Genomic DNA, 23,912 nt, shown 5'->3' on the forward strand with positions numbered 1-23,912 from the left:
AAACCACGAGGCAGATGGGGTCCTTAAAGCTGGAAGTAATTGGCAGATAGTTGGGAAGAATTGGAGACCTTAACCTGCCCTAGAAGACAACCTACTCTACTCTTCCTGCCAGATTTTTTTTTTGGGGGGGGGGGAATCTAACTAGACTCCTCTTAGCACTTGTTAATTGAACAAAGGAAAGCTTTTTAATCCTTTGCCTTGGGCAGTTAAAAGCTTGCACTATGCTAAACCTAAGTTACTTTATCCCATGGAATAACAAATCCTATGGTAGTTTATAAATTAAGAGTGTCAAAAGTGCAATTCAGCTCGCACCCATCTTTTCTGTAATTCTAGAAAAGCCTCATCCAGAATAGATGGTCTTTTATGTCATTGGTGGGAGTAAAAAGGAAAAAAAAAATAGGTGCCTTAAGCATAGCAAATGCTTCATCTATTCATTTCATCCTTTAACATTATTAAAAGTTTCCCACAGGATGGGTTCCATCTCCACTCATTTGTGGAGTGTGGTCTTGAAGTTTCATGCAATACGTGGTGTGGCCTTCAAGCTAAGAGATCATTCAGAAACATTCATCCAAGCAAGAAATGCATTCCTTGTAGCCTGAGATATAATCAAACACATCTTTCCATCTGTTTTCCTTAAATAATCTGTTATTGTGTGCTTCAGTTCTGCAAAATCAAAATGCTAATATTTAGCAAAGGATAGGAAACCAGATATTTTCCCCCAAAATGCCATTATTTCAGTATTATGTTCTGATTTGTAAATGAGCTAAGTTATTGCTTTTTGAATGCTTGATCTGCCAACAAAGAAAGTTAGAAGCAAGGATGGTGAGGAAATTTATTGGATTTAGTATTTTATTTTATTTATTATTTTATTATTATTATTATTATTATTATTATTATTATTAATTATTATTATTATTATTATTATTTAGAGCCCTTGACTCCACAAGACTCTAGGAGTCTTAGCATTTTAAAAATGAGAAGTAATAATGAAAGAGGATCAATCAATTTGATGCAAACATATCAAGTGATGCTAAAGCAATATACAAATCAAGATGTAATTATCATTTAATCTTTGGACATTTCAAAATGCAGGCATAGAATACTCAGAACAAAAAAAAAATACAGAAAATGTATTTATTAGGAAAGGGTAAGGAAATCTGTGTTTTTGTGTTTGTGTGTGTGTGTGTGTGTGTGTGTGTGTGTGTGTGTGTGTTGATTCCTGACAACTGCTTAGTTCCTGCATTTTTCTTGGAAGTTTTCTTGAAGTTTTTGGGGAGTAGTTTGCCCTTGCCTCTAGATGATTGGCCCAAGGTCTCTCAACTGGTTCTGTTTTTAATGTGGGACTAGAACTCACAGCTTCTTCGTTGTTATATACGCACATAATTTTAATAAAAATTACATAAGCATATTGCAAAAATAGAATAAATATATTTTGCATACAATATAAAGGGAAACTAATCCAGTTTCAACTTTGTGAAATGTGCCCTAGTAGGTAGCCCATTAATAAAACATTGGTCTTATTTTGGGGTATAAAACTTCAGGCAGCTTCAAGGACAAACACATATGTTTTTTTTTTTTTAAACAGCAGTACGGTAAGTGTCTCATCCATATATTAACCACAGCTTAGCTTTTCAAGACCCGCCAATCTGCTGCAATCTCGGTAGACACCTGTAATTAAAATTTCAAAGAATTTCTGCCCATATCGGAGAGTTTCTATACTGGATAGCTTATCAAACCCTGTGTGATTGCTAGGGAATATTAACTTTGTAAAATAAAAAGACCAGTTTAGAATAAATAAGCATCCTGAGATATTTGTTCTGCAAAATTAGTAGACTGTGATTCATTGAATAGCCTGTCCCAGGTCTGGATTTCCATTTGTTAGAATCTCTTCATCTACAGCAGAATTTGGCAGTTTTTAATAATCGGTGCTATCAAGGCAAAGACTTAATGAAGAGATAAAGTGTGGAAAATTTTGAGATGTGTCATTTTTTATTTAACTTTGTTAAACAAGTCCATACTAAAACACTTTGTAGGATTCTTGTCTCAAACAAAGAACATGAATTGATGGTATCTGAGTTGGAGGGGGCTGGGAGCGGAATTGGAAAACACAAAAGAAAAAGATGCTTGTATTAACTCTCTGAACTATTGACTATGGCAGTTGGGGATGATGGAAACTGTAGCTCAGCCTTTGGTCTTAAAGGTGGGAAAACAGAGTTAGGAACATATGTTGGGAAATTGTTTTCAAATCACTCATATTTTGTTCCTTTCCAGTCACAGAAAACATAATGTAACAAAATACCGACACTTCCCACACTGCTATCATCACTAAAGATAAACAAGGCTATAGTTTTAAAATAAATGCATTTAGAGAGAGCTGGGCGAGCAAGCAAAAATTAATATGAACATGACCTCTTGCATTGCTTTACATTGTTTCCATGGTGAAATGTGTATTAGGGAAAATAATATACAGTACTGTTTACAAGGAAATTAGAGCTTAATGGAAATTTACCTAAATGCTAGTTTGGAAGAAAAACAACATATGTACTTTGGTGAGCATTTTTGCATATTTTAATGAAAAGATACCTGACATACACCAGTAGCCTTTTAATATTCCATACTAGGGCTCCTTTTCACATTGTGAAAGAATCAACATTTGTCTCCCTTGTGAATGAAAAAAAAAAGGTCTTGCAAGGGTGTCTGCAGTGTATGCAGCAGACTGGTGGCTGCCACAGTCCTTTCACTCACTGGGAAGATAAATGCTGAACTCTTTCACAATATGGGAGGGATGCTTAGTATGGCATATTAAAAGGCTAGTAGATGCTGAAGCTTATGTATCAACATAAAAATCAAACAAGGTTTAGATCATACCTTTGAAGCTACTGAGCTGAGTTGAGTTGAGTTGACTTGACTTGACAGCTTCGCATTTGGTGGACTTATGCAGGAGATATGGTACTTCCCATTCACCCTATTTGGGAGAGAGTCTGGAGTAGCATGGAAAGCCCCTTTCAAAACTCTTTTCCAAAGCAGCATGTTTCTTTCCCTACTTCAGAGACAGATGCAACCTGGTGGCTTTCTTTAGCCTATCTCTACTGGCATTTACTGTGCAAGAGCGGGTTGAGATTGGTGATGTCATGCAAAGCCTCCAGAAAGAAAACGTTGTGATCCACATGGAAAGAAAGCAGCAGTTTCAGATCTGCCTTCTCCATTAAGTCCTCCATGCACACCTTTAACAACGTGAAAGAAGACCCAAGTATATCAGTAGAACAATTGACTTCAAATGCAGAATGCCCAGAGAATAATCCTTGGTGTCTTCAAGTTGAAGACAAAGGGACCTACAGTACTGAATGGAATGGAAAATAATGGAAAATTATTTTACTCTTTAAAAACATTTTAGTTTCATGGAAAACTAAACATTTTAGGGGGTTATTCCTGAGAAGAAAAATATTTTGATGACATTTTCTTAGTTAGATAAAATTTCCCATCGTTCAAATGATCTGTTTCCTTCCCGGCTTTGATTTGTGTTGATTCCAAGGTTTAAAGCATCACAAGGGAATGCCTCCTATTCTATCAGAGAAGGCTCTTTGATGATTCCATGCAAAATTCAACCGCCATCTAATTTTGTGATTGAACTACATCATAACAAACTTCTTCAATTGGCATCTTTATTCCAATATTTTGCCTGAAAATAATATATTAAAGCAGGGGTGGGATCCTACTGGTCTAAGAACCAGTTCGCTGAGCATGCGCTTCACTGACAGACACTGCATGCGCATGCACACTTTTGAGAAAACTTACCTTCCCCATTACTGCTGGGGAGGAAAACAGCTGAGCCGCAGCAATCTGCTCTGCTGCATGACTCAGCTGAGAAACTGAATGTCAGTAAAGTGCAGGGGCAGGCAGGTGGGCCCACTTGATCTGATTCACTCCCAGCTGATCTTCGAACCTACCGGTTTGCTCAAACTGGTCCAAACTGATAGAATTCTACCTCTGTATTAAAGGCATTTTGTCTTAAAAGAATATATATGTATATGTACAGTATATGTATATGTATACGTATATGTTTATGTAATATATATATATATATATATATATATATATATATATATATATATATATATATATATATATATATATGTGTGTGTGTGTGTGTGTGTGTGTGTGTGTGTGTGTGTGTGTGTGTGTGTGTGTGTGTGTGTTGTATTTGTGCTGATAAATAAATAAAGGGAGACTAGTATAGATCTATTTCAAGCTATTTAGCTCTCATCAGCTAGTCATACCCTTACTGAGATTTGAACCTAAAGCTAAATAGCTTGGAATAGATATATACTAGTCTCCCTTTATTTATTTATCAGCACAAATACAACACAAACATAGGAAAGGCAAAATTAAAAATATAAATATGGTTTTCTGCCTGGATGGTCTTCTGTGTATGTATATATACACATATATATACGCACACAAACATACTGCACATACATACACATACATATACATGTGTGTGTATGTGTGTGGGTGTGAGTGGGTGTATGAAGTGTTTATGTCAAAGCACCTGTTATGCCCAGATATGGGAGGGAGCATACTGCTTCCCTTTTGCCTTTCAGCTCCACCCTAGGAGCCTTCCAGGCAGAAAACCATTTTTGTGTTGCATTTTGTGCTGATAAATAAATAAAGGGAGACTAGTATAGATCTTGTTAGCCTCTAAGCCACAAGCTCTCCTCTAAGCTTGTGGCTTAGAGGCTAATACAACTGCCTAACATGTAAAAACAGCCCAGGTTCGAATCCCAGTAAGGGTATGGCTAGCTGATGAGAGCTAAACAGCTTGAAATATATCTATACTAGTCTCCCTTTATTTATTTTTCAGCACAAAATGCAACACTGTAAAAATACTTCAGCACTTCAAAGATCATTCTTTGAAGCACCTTTCAGGCATGGTGGACTCTGCATTTGGGCCTTAATGGTGACAAGCTGTGTAGCCTGGAGTGTGGTGAGATTTTTTTCCCCTCCCCTTAAAAGGACAAATTGATGACATTTCATTTGGTTATCTAGGCATTTCAACCAAAGTTTCAGTTTCCTCAAGTGCCATAATTCAACTTGAAATCCAAGCCTCTCAAAATTGATTGGCTGTCACCTCTGGGTAGACATTGATTTGATTTTGCCTATGAAAAAATGAATCCAGATCAGCATAAAATTGATGAAAAAAGCGTACCAACGCATGACGTCTGTTTCATTTTCTGCCTCTGTTTCTGCTCTCTGCAATGAATAAAAAGGCTGGTATGAGTTCACATTCCTCAGTGAATTAGGTCACAGACTATTGTGAAATGTTGACTGGGTAAAACTAAGGAGAAGCTTACCTGTGATGACAAATAGGATTGGAAAGACTTATACCATTTATTTTTCTGTCCGTTCTTCCAAACTTTAACACAACGGTACAATGGCAACTCCAATTGGATCACGTGGGTTGGGTGTTTATTGTGAAGGCATTCATTACCCAACTGGGGTCTTAACCTTTCTTCTGGAATGTATTTTACCCACCCTTCAAACTGTCTGAATGATTTCTTTGTTTCCAATTATACTATGCTAAATTTCTCTATTTTTTTCTTCTTCCTACCCTGCCTTTTGGAATGCATGGGACACCACCAAAGTAGACACTAGAGAGAACTGTACTTGATTTATTCATTAATACTTTTTATTTGAATTTCTTTGATCATAGGGTTTTTGTTTTTTAAAAAGAGCACATCATGGTTTAGCTTGTCAAAAAAAGGGAGGATTGTAAGCAAAGAAATATATTGTTGACTTAAAGGTCTAATGTGAAATTATATCCACCTATATATGGCTGAAATAAATTCCTTTAACATAAAGATCAATTGCAGTACAATGCTAACAGTTCTTAAAAGTAGAAGAAAACCAATTATTTCTCCTCCACCCCAGCATACTGTACATATGTGAAATATTTTGTAGAATTCTAAAAGAAATACCAGATATGCTTATGCATAGCTTTTGAGTGCAACCATTGTTTTCTTGTGCTAATGCTGATCATTTCAAATGATAAAATATCTGCAGATGGATGCTTATAGCTTTCAGAATATGCTCCAAATCTAAATCGCATCACTATACAATGAGACAATTTTCTTTTCCTTGCACCATATTCATTGATAAATCAATTTTATACATCCTCCCAACTCATAATACCTATGGGGGATATGCAACTTAATACAATAAAAACAAAGTAGGTGATAATCTAGGTTCTAATACAGAGTTTCTGAACCTTGGTGTCTTGATGTATGGACGTCAACTCCCATAATTCCTTACCAGCATGCTGGTTTGGGAATTCTGGGAGTTGAAGTCCATACATCTACAAGTCATGAAGGTTGAGAAACTGCACAAACACGTCAATAAAATCTCAGAACCACATAATGTAGCACCTGAGAAAAGAACCAGAACTTTAAGGGGCATCTAAAGAAAGAACCTCTCAAGCCATCCTTTGGCTCTGCAGTTCATTACACCTTCCGTCAAAGCCACAAAAGAAATTCCCAGAGGTCGTGCTTGAGGAGTTGAGAAGATTCCTGTGCACAGGCTTGAGCAATAAATCAGTAACTTTGAACCATTACATATGTACCTAGTTGTTTGTGCCTGGCAGGGTCTTTGCACACTGATGTCCAACAACTATTGGGAACCACAAGTAACCAGCTTGAATGGTACAAGAAGTTAGTTTTAGCATCCATAATAATTTTGTCTTGTCAAGGATTTTTAATGGTTAACATTTATCTTTGTCCATTCAGGCCAACATACTCAATTTGAGTTGATACTCAAAAAATATTTGGAAAATATCCATGTACACTTATCTAGAAATATCCAAACAGACACATAATTAGGGCTGATGATTCTAATGCCAGAATTGGTCCACAGATGGAATCTTGTTCCCACTTTAGCAATTATCTCCTACTATAGAATATTCTTCTGTGGCATTCCAAGGAACCAGACAGCAATATGACCACATAACACAGAAGTTTCCATCTCTCATTTTAATGGCCTGACCAAAGGTGAATCCCATGATAACTTCACATGCTGGAGTAGGGTGTGGCTAACAATCAAGTAATATTTCTTTTGTGTTGACTTCACACAGATTATTTAATAAGACAGTTGCATTTAAAGGTGAGTTTTGACCAGACAGGGACCATTTGATTGCTGTTTCCATCCTCTAGCTTCTGCCCACTCAGTCAAGTCCATGTTAGGAGCAATGAGGATAGGTAAAGAAAAGAATCAGCCTCAGAGGTCAATGGAGGGTGAAGTGTGCACAGTCAATGCCACTTTCATTATCCTCAGATGAGTTCTGCTGGCCTTGAGAACACCTGCTAGCAACTTTAAACCTCACACAAGCCCTAATTGTCAGAGCCATCCAGCCACTAGTAACACCTTTTCAATAGGCTAAAAAAAAAAGTCTCAGTCTTTGGCATCCTGATTTGACCAGGATTGTGTTCCTGTTACGGCAAAATAACTGACAGGCTTTAAAATTTACAGCTGCAACCATTGACTTGGTATAGGAAATCGGTGACTTGCTTTATCAGAGAAAATGCTTTATAAAAACAAGCCATTTTCCAAGCAAATTGGTTGCCTTTTTCAGACTGCAAAAGATAAGAATGCCTCCCTATTTGGGAAGCTAATTTGTCTGCTCATTGTACAAAGGGAAACAATATTTGAAGGCTAGGATGCCAGCTGCTAGATGGAAAGAGTTTTATCTTACATTATAGGACTCCTCCTCATTTATCCGCCAGTCATTATATGAGATGTCACATTAGATCAGCTTCTCCGCTTCTGGTTCTCCATTCAGAGATTCTCAAATGAATTAACCAACTGAAAAGGAGGAAAATCTAAAGTAGATCTTACGTGAAGTCTGCAGGCTGTAGTAAAGCAGAAGGACTTGCAATCAATGTCTCCAAATACCAAAATATAAATCTTCTTCGGAAGATCAAGTCATCGGAAATTATTTGAATCCCACCACTGCCCCACCCTAACTCTGAGGCTAAAAGGCAGGGGGCAGAGATGAATAGGTGGGGAAGACAACTATTCATCTTGCACCTGGATGGATTTGTTAGTCTGCGAGAGTAGCTTTTTGCTGGGACTGCCAGCATTCCTAATAAAGGAATCTTTCGAATTCACATCAGAGGGTTTGTCGTGTTTGGGGAGCTGGGTCAGAACAGAGTCCCTTTTTGTAAGGCCATATAAATATGATTTGTGCATATATTAAATAAATAAATAAATACATACATACATACAAACAAACAAACATTTAACTGACATGCCATCGGAACCTTTCTTTCTTTTCTCTACCGCCCTTGTTAGAGACATTTACAGCTAAATGAATGAGTTTTCAAAATAACACAGCCAACAAACATGTGATCTCTAGCCAATTACCAGTGGTAGTTTCCAACTGGAAAGCCCTTTATAACTGCAAATGATTTATTCGGTCTTGTTTGGCAAGCATATCATAGTCTTTTGTTTTCAACACTTTACCTTCTACAATATTAGATGGGAGTCCGTTAACTAAGACCTGGTGCCCTTGGGTTCTGAATGGATTAAAAAGCAGCTCAGCAGTGCTTGTTTCCCTCCCTCCCTGGTCCCAATAAGACTCATGTCTCTTCTGTCATAATATACATGCAGGCATGTATTTACTTTCTTCCAACAAAAATCATGTTTGTTGGGAACAGGCAAATCCTTTCATATCATCAGATTGGATTCAACTAATTCTACTAATATAGTTGCTAAGCTTTCATTAAAAAGACTTGTGATGTGCCATTGCAACTGGCTTTGATAGCTATTCTAGCCACATTATCTTTTTATTTCTTCCAATTTCAGTAGCAGCTCTTCTTAGAACTGTTGCTACTTAGAAACCCCAAGAACCATGATTCTTAGTACAGCCCACTCAAGAGATAAATTTAACAACTGATGTAAGGCACTTGATAGATTCTAGGTTCCTTTATTGCCACCATACAAATTGTCCACCACTTCTCTTGATAATTCAACTATACTGGAAGCAGCTGAGAGCAGCAGGCTAACTTTCAAATGCAGCTCTACTCCAATCTTACTCATAGTCCCATGAGATGCTGTGACATTGTGCACAAGTTCACAATATTTATAGTTTATCCCTTGCTACTCTGTTTCCCCAAAAATGAGACTTCCCCAGATAATAAGCCCAATTGGGCTTTTGAGAGCATGCGCTTTTGAGAGCATGCGCTAAAATAAGCCACCCCCTGAAAATAAGCCCTCTCAAAAATATTGCAACACAGCAGCCGCCATTAGGTGACCATGCTCGCTGCCTTCTGCACCTCAAAAATAATAAGACCTCACACAAATAAGGCCAAACGCTTATTTCAGGGGTAAGAAGAAAATAAGACCCTGTCTTATTTTCAGAGAAATACAGTATTTTCCTATAGTACAATGAAACCAACAAACTTTGGGCCAATGAATGTAGTGCCAAATCTACCATTCATTTTTAAGTATAATTTTTATATATTTTTAAATTAAATAATCATTAATTTTAAAGAAAAAAGGGGAAAAAAACTAAAAGTACAAATTAAAAACAAAGAAGAGAGAAAAATGAAAAATCTATCATATTTTATGCTTATCAAGAGTCACTAGTCTACCAATATTATAATACGAAAAATGCAAGATATTACCGCAAAATGTCACAGAATCTCTGCAATAGTGGCAACTATTGCTGCATCTTTTGATTAGTACAGAATATTGCTTTTCCTAAAACAGATAAATCACATTTTGATGACAGCCATATCTTTGAAAAGCCCACCACTCCCGATCTTCTCTGAAGCTCACTACATGGCTTTTGTCTGTAACGTTTTAATAGCTCAGCCTGTTAAATAAAGTTTTCGCTAATGTAAAAAAGGATCAGTGGACAGCTTCAGCTGTCTGAAAAAAAATGATGGGATATAAATGGACAACAATAATAATCTGAGATGCCAGGTCTCAATAATAATCTCTGATACAAAATAATTTTGCATAGAACAGTGAAAGTTTAGGATGTTCAGTGATTCATATCAATGCATAAAAAGCCAGCCACTATCCCAGACTGTTGACTGCCAGCATTTTAGATTATGAATTTGCATATGCACTTCAAGAAATCATGTAACAGGATACACAAATTCATAGCTACATGACATCTAATATACAGTTGCATAAAACAGCAATCTCTGTTCTCTTGCTGGCATGTTTGGCAATGCATGTAAATATGCATGTATTGTAAATAACTAACACACGGTGAGTGCTCACAATTTTTACATCACTTTTTAAAGCGCTTCAAAGTCTGCTTTGCTTTTACTTTTAACTTTTCCAACATTTTTCTGCAAGCAGTGTAGAACTCAATAGAAAGGAATTCCTTTTAAAAATAAAATCTTGCTTCCAGAAACAGATGACAGTATTATACCAATACTATGGGCATTAGAATTGTACTGTTAATGAAGTTCACATCCTTATCTCTAAGTAGAAATTGATAAGCAAATTTCTTAAGAAAGATAGCACTTAGAGATACCTGTCTCACTGAATTATCAAGCAGATGATGAGTTATGACTGTGATAGATGCCAAAGTGAACTCTGAATTTTTATTTCTCCATTATGTTTCAGTTATCTAAGAGTAGAGTCTATGCAGATGTAAATGGTCATAATTCAACAGCTACCATTAAGTCAAATGCTTGGCACCAGGAAATGAACTTGTTTATTGGCTTGTGGGTGTTTTTGTGGGAAAGGATCAGACTGAACTGGATAGTAACATTGCTGGAAAGAGGCAAGGAGGACTGTTTTGCTGTTGTTTTGATTTGCTTTTAATGGTGTATGTGTTTATTCTCACACTCAGACAATTTTTCCCAGCATTTTTATGCACATATGAGGCTTCTCTTAATAAAATGTAGCAGACATTCACTCCACCATCATTTGGCCAATGGTCACTACTCACTGAAGTTAGATTAGCAGGAGGCAGAAGTACTTCAACAATTTTAGCAAGGAATTCTCTACCCAGTTGCTTGGTGGGCATGACCTAGTGGGACTCCTACACCATGACCGGGGGTCGGGGAGATGTTGCCTTCCCCAGGCTCTGAAGGCTTTCCTCAAGCCTCTGGGAGAGCAAAAATGGTGCCCACTTCCAGCCTTCTTGAACTTCCAATAGGCGTGTTTTTCACCATCCTCTCCTGCACTTATTACCTGCACAGAATCTTAGCTAGAGGTTCTTCCAAACCACTGCAAACTCCCAGCAGCCCACCCTTGGAAGGGTGTTGCACACAATTTACAATTTACTCAATCCTGAATGCAGAATGCTCAGGGAATAAGAAAATAAATTGGCTAATTGTTTGACATTTAATCAATAATAAACAAAAATAATGAAGTCCTGAAATTGAACTCAGCTTCCATTTCCATATTGGAATGCAGGACTAAATGCCAAAGATGCACAGAACGCTGTTACCTTCCCTGCAAAGATGGTTCCTATTTTTCTACTTGCATTTGTACATGCTTTTGAACTGCTAGGTTGGCAGAAGCTGGGACAAGTAATGGGAGCTCACTCCGTTACCCAGCACTAGGGATTCGAACCGCGAAATTGGTGACCTGTCTAATCGACAAACTCAGCATCTTAGCCACTGAGACACCACTCAGTGTACTACAGATTTTTGGAATTTAATTTATGAGTGGGGACTGCTACATGGAAAACATACAGTATATTGTAACATTGAGTTACAGCTGCAGTCTGAATATAGTTCTTAGTTCTTTTTTCTCACTTTCTCCTGCCTGACATCGACATAGCTAGAGGCAATTGGTTAGTTAAAAGCATCACATATGAAATCAGTGTTGGAAATCATGTTAAATCATACTCATATTTATATCAAAAATTAGCATAGAGAAATGAACATCACAGGTGTACTTTGTTAAAAGAGTTAAGCAATATCATCAAAAATATCACCTTTTTTAAACAACCTGAATTGGTCAATAAAGTTCCCATGAAAGTTTAAACTGATGGCCAATTACCTTTGAATGATCAGAAAATAACTCTCAGTCTTAAGTGACTAAAGAAAATCCACTCATCCAGTCAGGTACTTATATTTTCATTGAAACTATTAAAGTGCAGTAAAATTGGAAGCGATCCCATTTTTGACAGCTCCCCTTGTTTGTTTGAGAATTCCTCATAGCTGTTAGAAGAATTAAAGACACTTTGGCTGTAACCCTCAAACAATTAGTTTTTTAAAATAATTTTTTTAGATAAAAGTAATGCAGAATATTTTTTTTACTCTAGAGCAAGGTTTCATGTGCTATGGAACTCATAAAATAAATAATCCTTCAACACTTTTGGTGTATTCTTTAATATGTTATAAGAAGAAAAAATGAAAAACAAGAGTACTTCTCAATTGGTTGATTCAGAAAGCAAGCTATGGTCCTTAAGCTCATTTTGTCTTATTTTTGATGATATCTATGAGTTTTGATTCAGTTCTTCCTAAATGGAAATTCAAGAAAATCTCCACCTTTTCTTATTAACGTTTGTTTGCATTCTCCTGACTGTTTTCTTTTCTCATGTACCAGTCCCAGCCTCAAGGCAGCTCACAACAATTATTAAATCCACAAAGTACAATTCACCCAAAGCAATTTTAAGCCCCATTAATTTCATTGAGAGAGTTGCACACATCTTTAATAAATCGAGTCTCTTTGACAGAGAAGCGTACTGAATTTCAGCTGAATCATGTCTTCCAGAGATATTTTTCAAAACTTTAGAAATGATAAACGAAGAAATCAGCACAAGTAGTAGAGATTCTAAATTTTAGAGCAGACAGCCTAAATAATAATAATAATAATAATAATAATAATAATAATAATAATAATAATAATAATAACAACAACAACAACAACAACAACAACAACAACAACATCTACCAAGAGCAGAGGGTGGTCAGGGACTCCTACAAGTAAAGCAGACTGTGGAAGAAGAAAGACACAGCTTGAATGATTACATCCAGAAAAGTGAAGAACCAATGATTAAGGAAGTAAATAAAGGAGGCCTTTTGAAGACAACTAAGTTAAAAGCTGAATATAAGAAAGAAGTAATTGAGAAGCGAGCTGAAAATTGGAAAAGCAAAGCTATGCATGGCCAATACTTGAAAAGTATTGAAGGCAAAGCTGACCAAAATCTAACTTGGAATGGGTTAACATCAGGAGTACTGAAAAAAGAAACAGAAGGCTTTATTTTGGCAGCTCAAGAACAAGCGTTAGCCACAAACTGCATGAAGGCAAAAATTCAACATGTTACCACCAACAGCAAATGTCGTCTCTGTAATGAGAAAGATGAGACAGTCGACCACTTGATCAGCGGATCAGCAAAATTTCACAAACTGACTACCTACAACGCCATGACCGCATTGCTAAGATTATTCACTGGAAATTGTGCCAAAAGTTTGGATTTGAGTACAGCAAAAACCACTGGGACCATCAGGTTGAGAAGGTTTTAGAGAATGAGAAAGGCAAAATCTTGTGGGACTTTAGAATCCAGACTGACAGGCACTTGGCCCACAACACACCAGACATAACAATAATTGAAAAAAAAAAGTATGGTTCATTGACATTGCAATACCTGGTGATACATGAATTGAAGATAGACAGCAAGAAAAAATCACAAAATACCGGGACTTGCAAATTGAGGTTGAGCGACTGTGGAAAAAGAAATCATGTGTTGTCCCAATTGTAATTGGAGCCCTTGGAGCAATGCCTAAAGGACTACCTCGCTATTTGAAAATTCTAAATTTACCTGACTTGAACATTCTGACTCTACAAAAAAACATCCTACTTGGAACAACTTATATCGTCCGACGTTACCTTAACAGTTCCTAGGTCCTTGGTTAGGACTCGAGCTGTTAGGCTACCGACCAACCCCAAAGGCTGTGAATCTCACCAAAGATTAACCACATAATAATAATAATAATAATTTATTATGATGATAATATAATAACTTAATCTTGAATACAGCTCGTCTGCCTGGAATCTGCACTGCATTTCAGAAATTAATGCACCTGAGCGAGTCCAGAAGTATTTCACAAGAAAACTACTACACTCCTCTGCTCACAATAGAATCCCTTATGCCACTAGGCTCAAAATTTTGGGCTTGGACAATGTGGAACTATGCCGCCCACCCTCTGACCTAAGCATAGTACACAAAATTGTCTGCTACAACATACTACTTGTCAACGACTACTTCAGCTTCAACATCAATAATGCACGGGCAAACAATAGATTCAAACTCAAGGTAAATCGCTCCAAACTTGATTGCAGAAAATATGACTTCAGCAACAGAGTGGTCAACGCCTGGAATGTTCTACCTGACTCCTTTGTTTCATCCTCGAACCCCCACATCTTCAACCTTAAACTGTCTACCGTGAACCTTCCTAAGAGGTTCATAAAGGAGGGGTGCATAAGCGCACCAGTGTGCCTACCGTCCCTGTCCTACTGTCCCCATTTATTCATACCCATTTCCTATGTTCATGTCCATGTTTATACTTATGCCTGTTACCTTGTGCATATTTGACAAACTAAATAAATATATAAAATAAATAAATAAAATAAAGCCTCAGCATCCAATGTCAGGGCTACAAATACTGTTTTTTGCATGAAAAACAATGTAATACCAAAATAGGCTTAAAATCACTTAGCTTCATTATGCCATACTGCATATGGTGCCTCCATATGTCGCCCATCCATTTCAAAAGCTAATGCTTAGAAATCTTTTCTGAGAAAGATCATATGCAGGCTCCTCTGTTGCTAAGATCTGGCATAAACTTTTTAAAGAGACTTCTATGTACTTATGTTCTTGAATATTTGGCAATAGGTTTCAGTAATTTTGAACAGAGAAATATGCTTAATTTTACAATACAATAGCAGAGTTGGAAGGGACCTTGGAGGTCTTCTAGTCCAAACCCCTGCATAGGCAGGAAACCCTATACAGTTCCAGACAAATGGCTATCCAACATCTTCTTAAAGACTTCCAGTGTTGGGGCATTCACAACTTCTGGAGGCAAGTGGTTTCACTGATTAATTGTTCTAACTGTCAGGAAATTTCTCCTCAGTTCTAAGTTGCTTCTCTCCTTGATTAGTTCCCACCCATTGCTTCTTGTTCTGTCCTCAGGTGCCTTGGAGAATAGTTTGACTCCCTCTTCTTTGTGGCAACCCCTGAGATATTGGAACACTGCTATCATGTCTCCCTTACTCCTTCTTTTCATTAAACTAGACATACCCAGTTCCTGCAACCGTTCTTCATATGTTTTAGTCTCCAGTCCCCTAATCATCTTTGTTGCTCTTCTCTGCACTCTTTCTAGAGTCTCTACATCTTTTCTACATCATGGTGACCAAAACTGAATGAAGTATTCCAAGTGTGGCCTTACTGAGGCATTATAAAGTGGTATTAACACTTCATATGATCTTGATTCTATCCCTCTGTTGATGCAGCCTAGAACTGTGTTGGCTGTTTTGGCAGCTGCTGCATACTGCTGGCTCATATTTAAATGGTTGTCCACTAGGGCTCCAAGATCCCTTTCACAGTTACTACTATTGAGCAAGGTACCACCTATACTGTACGTGTGCATTTCGTTTTTCTTGCCTAAATGTAGAACCTTACTCTTTTCACCATTGAATTTCATTTTATTAGATAGTGCCTAATGTTCAAGTTTGTCAAGATCCTTCTGTATCTTAAGCCTATCTTCTGGAGTGTTGGCTATTCCTACCAGCTTGGTGTCATTTTGATAGATCATATCTAGACTCAAATTCTACAGAATCTAAAGAGATATTAGGAACAAAATATTATGTACAGGGATAGTGACTGATACAAAGGGTGCAGTACCATTTGATTATCAGAAGAATTTAGTAGACCCATTTGTGATATTCTAGTGCTCATCAAGTTATACGTTGGTTACATACTTATTACCAACACTTATAACCAACAACTCCACTTAAACAATCGGAAATGGATATATTTTTAAGTTCATATAGCAAGGGAACACACACCTCTCAAATTAGATATAATTGATTGCAAGATGCAAAATAATTAGGAGGTTTGGGCTTTCCAGATTTGAAATTGTACTTTTGATGCTTGTTTCGATGCTTAAAAAGTGGGTGATTCTCCCAAAATAATAAGGGTATTTGATTTGCAGGACCATGAATTAAGATTTTATAGGGCTGAATTTTTAAATTCAATCCTTCCATGTAGATTTATACTCACTTTCTCTAGGGGCTTTAAAAGGTTAGAAACAAGCATTAAAGAGAACGGTAGTTTGGGGAAAAAACTGGCAGAGGATTTTTTTTTTAAATGACAAGAACAACAGGGATAAATTCAGACATCCAAATAATATTATTCAAATTTAGAAATATCCTGGGGTTTGCTGACACGGTTTAGAAGTCATTCTCCAAGTTCATCACTTTGTAATCTCATACTGGCTGCAGCTGCCCAAGTTGTTGCCATCTCAGTTAGACAGCCATATGATCTCAAGAACATCACATTCCAGATCAACACCTGCCAGTGGGGATCAGTGGGAAAAACATCTGGGCTGGGAAAACCTTCACGCTAGCTTTATAACTTGTCCAGGCTTGGATGACACATACGTTGGTGGATTGCTATTTTATTTAATTGTTCAAGAATATGAAACATAAATAAATACCATCGGACAATATGAAATATAAGTTTGTCATGTTCAAGTCTATGAAAGAATAGAATATTGTGAAAGTTTTGTTCCTTACTAAAGCATTTGTTTGCCCTTTGCCTCCTTTTTATTTGACTGAATTATGGTCTTGACCTGAATGTTAAAATGTCACCCAGAATTCACGCTGAAGATGTTGAAATTCAGTGAATCAATTAGGCAGTGTCAAGTTGCCACTGAAGGAAAAAAAAAACATGTTGAAATGTATCTGGCCACAATTCACTAATTCTGTGAACTCTTCAAGTTTGTAGCAGTTGCATTCACAATGTATATCTGTGAGTGGGTGCCTGCTAAAAATGTTAAGATGGGAGCTCCATCTATCTGATTGAACTCCTGGACATTTTTTTTTTTTTTGTATGTGTTGCCTATCCATCTGAAGATGTTCCTATTTTTAACATACATTTTGTAATATAACTTTTATATCATTGTCTTTTTTCAGATTATCTATTTTAACAATCTGTAATTTTAATGTCCTCTCTTTACTCATATTGTGATGTTTGCCTTCTTGGGGTTTTGTTTTTATTAACCAATTGACCATTACAACTGCCTATTTTGGAATATGTATTATATTGAATTAAATTAAATAGTTATTTTATAAAAATAGTTTTAAATCAAGCTACTAAACATGATGATGATGATGATGATGATGATGATGATGACGACGATAACAATAACAATAACCATAACAACAACAACAATAATAATAATAATTCTACATTCTGATTCTACAAAAAAACCACCCTACTTGGAACAGCTTATATTCTCCGGCGTTACCTTAACAGTTCCTAGGTCCTTGGTTAGGACTCGAGCTATTGAGCTACCAACCAGCCCCAAAGGTTTTGAATCTCACCAAAGATTAACATAATAATAATAATAATAATAATAATAATAATAATAATAATAGTAGTAATAATAATAATAATAATAATAATAACAACAACAACAACAACAACAACAACAACATGCCAACCCATACAATATGGTGAAGGAAATGACTAAAAATTCTATACCGCATAGGTCGTTGCGCAGGTTAACAAGGGCCACTGCGAATGTTGAGGTCCCTGGGCATCCGACAACAAGTGGGCTACAAGTGGACCAGCCAACAAAATGACAAAAATATAGTGCAGATGAAAACCATTCCATAATGGCCTGTTATTACAACTCAGAGCCAAAAAAAAAAAAAGAAGAAGAAGAAGAAGCTACTTAAAGCAAATGTATGATTTATGGAAACAACAATATCCAGATTTAAATGTTAGTGAACAACAACTAGCAGATCAAAGGCAATTATTATTCGGAATAAAGTGTTTAGCGAAGTTGAACTTGAGGAAATTCAGGCAAATTGCAAAAACAACAACAACAACATCACAAGAGGAAATAACTGATACTCAAGACACAACTAAAGAAATTGTAGTAGAACTCCCAGAGGAAACTGTCAGAGAGGAAGTAACAACACTACCACCAGAACCAGTTACCATTGAACCATCTGATGAACCAACTCAAAAACAAAAAGAACCGAAGGACAAGATCATGGAGCATTTTCTGGTTAATGAGGAAAGGCAACATTTACCATCATTAAAAACTGTCCCTAAGAAAATTTTGGGTCCTATAATGAAAATGGTTAATGCAGTGCTTTCAACAATTGAATCAGGATCCATCTTGGAAACGAATCAGTTAATGTTCAGTGCAGCTGTAATAATGAACTAGACATTAAAATTAAAGCACCTAAGCACACAATGGAAAAAGCATCAAAGCCAAAGTGGAAAATCCGATTAGAACAAAAAGTCAAAAAATTAAGGGCAGATTTAATTTAACTTAAAGAACATGCATGAGAAACGGCTTAAAAACAGCAAAATCATAGATCAGCTGATCAGAAGATATAGATTGGATACAAGAAACATCAATGAAGCTGTAGAGATTGTAAAACAGCAGATAATAGCAACAGCTAGAAAAATTGAGAGATATGAGGCACGAATCATCCAATACAAACAAAATCAACAATTTTGATCAGACCAACGGCATTTTTATCAAAGTCTTAATGTGAATGGTGACACCAAAAGTGAAAAACCAGAAAAGCAGGCCACAGCTGAATTCTGGAAAGGTTTGTGGGAGAATGCAAAGGACTACAACTGGCATTAGCAAAAATATTACATCCTTCACTGAAAAGGTGATGAAACAATGGAGAACTGAGTTGGCAGTAGGGAATGAGAACTACGGAATGGTCAATATCAAGCGAGGAATTTTCCAGGGTGATTCACTTTCACCTCTTCTCTTCATCATCGCGATGATACTGCTATCAGTAATCTTTAAAAAATGAAATTAGGCTACCAAACAGCCAAAGAAGCTGAAAATTTTTTGCATTTATTATATATGGATGATTTGAAACTCTATGGTAAGTCAGAAATAGAAATCCAATCATTGAAGAACACAGTCCGAGTATTGAGCACCGATATTTCAATGTAGTTTGGCATGGAAAAATGCGCCACTGTATCCATAAAAAGGGGCAAAATCACTGCGTGTGAGGGAATTGAAATGCCCAATGGCCAACTAATTAAATGCAATGAAAATGAAGCCTACAAATACTTAGGCATTCTGCAGTTGGATAACATCAAATATGGAGAAGTAAAAACTATTGTCAGGAGAGAGTACACCAACAGAGTTAGGAAAATTTTGAAATCTAAATTAAATGGTGGAAATACAATCAAGGCCATAATACTTGGCCAATACCAGTTATAAGATACACAACTGGTATAGTTAACTGGACACAAGCTGATTTGGACATTTTGGACCGAAAAACCAGGAAACTAATGACAATGCACTACGGTTTACATCCACGCAGTAACACTGATAGATTATACCTGCCCCGAAAATCAGGTGGCAGAGGATTATTACAAGTGAAACAAATAGTTGAAGAAGAAAAACATGCACTGGTTGATTATTTAAAATAAAGTCAAGAACATCTATTAATCAAAGTAAAGAACAAAAATCTACTGAAGGCCCAACAGATGAAACAAGAATACAGAAAAGATGTGATAAAATCAAGAATGGAGAGTTGGCAGAACAAAGCATTGCATGGTCAATTTCTGGAAAAAATAAAAGATAAAGTGGATAGTGAAAAAACTTGGTTATGGTTAATAACAGGTACATTAAAGAAAGAAACAGAATCACTAATCCTGGCTGCGCAAGGACAAGCTATCCGAACAAATGCCATTATGGCCAAAATCGAAAAATCCTCTGATGATGCCAAATGTAGACTTTGCAAAGAAGCTGATGAAAATGTTGACCATATACTCAGCTGCTGTAAAAAAATCACGCAGACTGACTATAAAATGCGGCACAATTCAGTGGCACAAATGATCCACTGGAATTTGTGCCAAAATTATAATATTAAAACAACAAACTGGTGGGAACATAAGCCTGAAAAAGTCACCAAAAATCAGATGGTCAAGATCCTGTGGGATTTTCGTATACAAACAGAAAAAATACTAGCGCATAACACACCAGACATCACACTGGTTGAGATAAAGAAGGTTACAATCATAGACATCGCAATATCAGGTGATAGCAGGGTCGAGGAGAAGGAACATGAAAAAGTTGCGAAATACCAGGACTTAAAAATTGAAATTCAACGATTATGGCACAAACCAGCAGTGGTAATTCCAGTGGTAATCGGCACACTTGGTGCTATTTCAAAATCACTGGAATTACATTTAAAAAAGTTAAAACTTGACAAAATCACCATCAGTCAAATGCAAAAAGCTGCACTGCTTGGATTTGCACATATATTACGAAAATACGTTACGACGTCCTAGGCCCCTGGGTGGGGCCCGACTAGTAATCAATGCCAAATCCGGCGAAACAACTGGCCGCTCTGATACAATCGTATATTATTATTATTATTATTATTATTATTATTATTATTATTATTATTATTATTATTATTATTATTATTATTATTATACAATTGTATCACAGCGGCCAGTTGATTCGCCGGATTATTATTATTATGAATAATAATAATAATAATAATAATAATAATAATAATAATAATAATAATAATAGTAGTAGTATAAGAGCAAGCATTACCTGCATCTTCATCCATCATTTATGGTGACTCAGTATCTTGATGCCTTAACAAAATTATTATCTTTCCTTAATACGTTTTTCATCTCCATTCAGGTTATTAAATTTGCAAAATGAATTTGGCAATTCATTGAATCTCTTAACCGGTGACATTCTTGAACCACTCAAAAGAATCGTGGCTGGAACGGACAAACCAAATGTTGCAAATCACTATAATGTGAAAAAGACCTATAATATGAAATGCAACAAAACAAATCAAATCAAATGATCCATCTGTGACCAGGATTTTTATTTAAAATGGGTTGTTTGGCAAGGCACATGGCAGGAGTACGTAGCATGGCTGATTTTTTTAGTTGCCAGCCATTATTCAAATTGACATAGGGAACTTGAATATGTTTGACTGGGTTCCATCTGTTTTATGTCCGTCAAGTGATGCAAACAACAGTGTGTCTCTCTTAATTGCACAATTTGCTTAGCATGGAATGGAGACTATTATCCACTATTAATTCAGCTCAACATGCTTAACTAGATCTGTCCTGAATGAATTTATCCTCTTATTCAGGCTCTCTCAGTACAAGTGCAGCAAAATCCATCTTTGTCTTGGCAGGATTAAATCTTTTTAAGTTTACAATTCAGGATTGGACTAAGGGACAAGAATGGGAACATCTATGAATTAAATGGCAGCCCAATAAAATTGGACCTTTAAGCATTATCTCCATTTTATTATCCTACTACATTTATGTAGAGTTCCATACAGCATTAAGTTGACATTGGGGAAATTAGGAGTATGAAGAATTTAATGGATGCATTAAGTACTTATTTTGTCTTGCAAGTAACTCAATACTCTTCAAATTCTTTATGCAGCCCCGCTAATTCAAGTATAGACTACATCAAAATTGTCCATGATATGTATGGAACAGTTTCCCCTTCCTGATTTAATGGCATCTAGTGTTACAATCATTAGTATAGTGATTATTGATTAGTAAATGATGTTACTTCCCCATTTTCTTCTAGCCAAATATTGATAGCTTTCAAACTAAAAATTTGTTTGTTCCATTCTTTTTAAATGTAGCTTTATTATTTTTTTATAAAACATAAAAACCAACAAAAAGAATGAACAAAAAGAGAAATGGATAAAAAGAGATAAAAAAGTGATAGGAGATAGAAATACAAATTCTAAAAAGAAACAAAAATTATAAATACAAATTCTAAAAAGAAATAAAAATGTAAAAGAAATAGCTAATTTCCGTCTTTTTTTACATAATATATATAGTTTTAAAATTAAACTCTGTGAGATGCCTAGCAAGGGCTTTTAACCATTCCCATCAGAGATACAATGGCAACCAACAGAACAGAATAATAGAGTTGGAAGGAACTTGGAGGTCCTGTAGTCCAACCTTCTGCTCCCACAGAAAACCTTATATCATTTCAAACAAGTGATGTCCAGTATCTTCTTAAAAGTCTTTAGTGACAAAGCACCCACAACTTCTGAATCGAAGCCATTCCACTGGTTAATTGTTCTAAATATCAGGAAATTTCTCTTTAGTTCTAGGTTGCTTCTCTCCATGATTAGTTTCTACCCAATGCTTCTTGTCTTTTAATTCTTTGGTAAATTGGTTGACTCTCTCTTCTTTGTGACAAGTCCCTAAAATATTGGAACATTGCTATCACGTTGCCCCTAGTCCTTCTTTTCACTAGGCCTACCCAGTTCCTGCAACCATTCTTCATATGTTTTAGTCTCCACGTCCCTAATCATCTTTGTTGATCTTCTCAGCATTCTTTCCAGAATCTCAACATCTTTCATATTACAAAGAGCCAAGGTGGTGCAGTGCTTAAAGTGCAGTATTGCAGGCTACTTCAGCTGACTGCTAGCTGCAGTTTGGCAGTTCAAATCTCACCGGCTCAAGGTTGACTCAGCCTTCCATTCTTCCGAAGTGGGTAAAATGATGACCCATATTGTTGGGGGCAATAGACTGACTCTGTAAACTGCTTAGAGAGGGCTGTAAAAGCAATATGAAGTGGTATGTAAGTCTAAGTGCTATTGCTATTGTGGTGACCAAAACTGTATGCAGTATTCCAAGTGTGGTCTTACTAAGGCTTTATCAAGGAGTACTAATACTTCACATGATCTTGAGTCTATCCTTCTGTTAATGCAGCCTAGGATTGCTTTGAGATTTTTTTGGCAGCTGCAGCACACTGTTGGCTGATATTTAATGTATGGTGAAAGGCAAGGAGATGACAAATTCAAAAACAACAATGGGATTCATATGAAGAAAGAAGGTATACTTAGCAAAACAGACAGGTATAGGCAAGTATTTAGAGTAAGATTCTCATGAATTCTCAAACTGGTCAAAACTAGGACACATTCATGCCCTATGCTGAGTGCTACAGAAATCTTAACTATCTGTATTAGGTATAAGCCTTGTTCTCAGGAATTCATCCTCCCCCTTTCTCTCTCTCGTAAATGTATTACATTGAAAAGTGTGTATATTAAGAAAAATGCATATTATAAACAAAGGGAAAACAGATGTGGAATTTTTTTATGTGGAATGGCTTCTTAAAACCTTATAAATGGTTGTGTCAATGGAACCAAAGAGATTTAAGATTGGGAAATGAGAAAGTGAAAGAAAATGAAATTGATTTATTTCTTCTTATTATAAAAGACACATATCCACCTCATCAGGTCTTTTTCTTCAGAAAAAAAAATGTTCCTTGTTGAAAATATGACTTTCTGTCATCCAAGCGATGGATGCTGCTTTTCAAAATCTGTTTTCTTTGTTCATTTTTCACCTTGGATCAGCATTTTAATTAACTGGGAATGAAACTCTGTATGTTGAACAGGTGAATCCAAGTGGTTTAAGGCACACGTGGATTCTACTTAGGTTCACTAAGACGAAGAGCTTCTGCAGTTGTCAATTCTTTTTAGGGAACTCTGACAAAAGAAAAAAATAAAAATAAGTTCCAGACAATACCCCTTTATAGCATTGTTCAGGTATATTAGATTCTTTTGGGTAGAACTTTCTTATATTGCAAGATAAGTGGCATATAAATTTGATAGATAGATAAATAAATAAATAAAACCTAGAGGTGATGGAGACCCCTTCTTACAAT

This window comes from Natrix helvetica (assembly GCF_964273705.1).
Source record: "Natrix helvetica genome assembly, chromosome: 3".
Lineage (NCBI taxonomy): Eukaryota > Metazoa > Chordata > Lepidosauria > Squamata > Natricidae > Natrix > Natrix helvetica.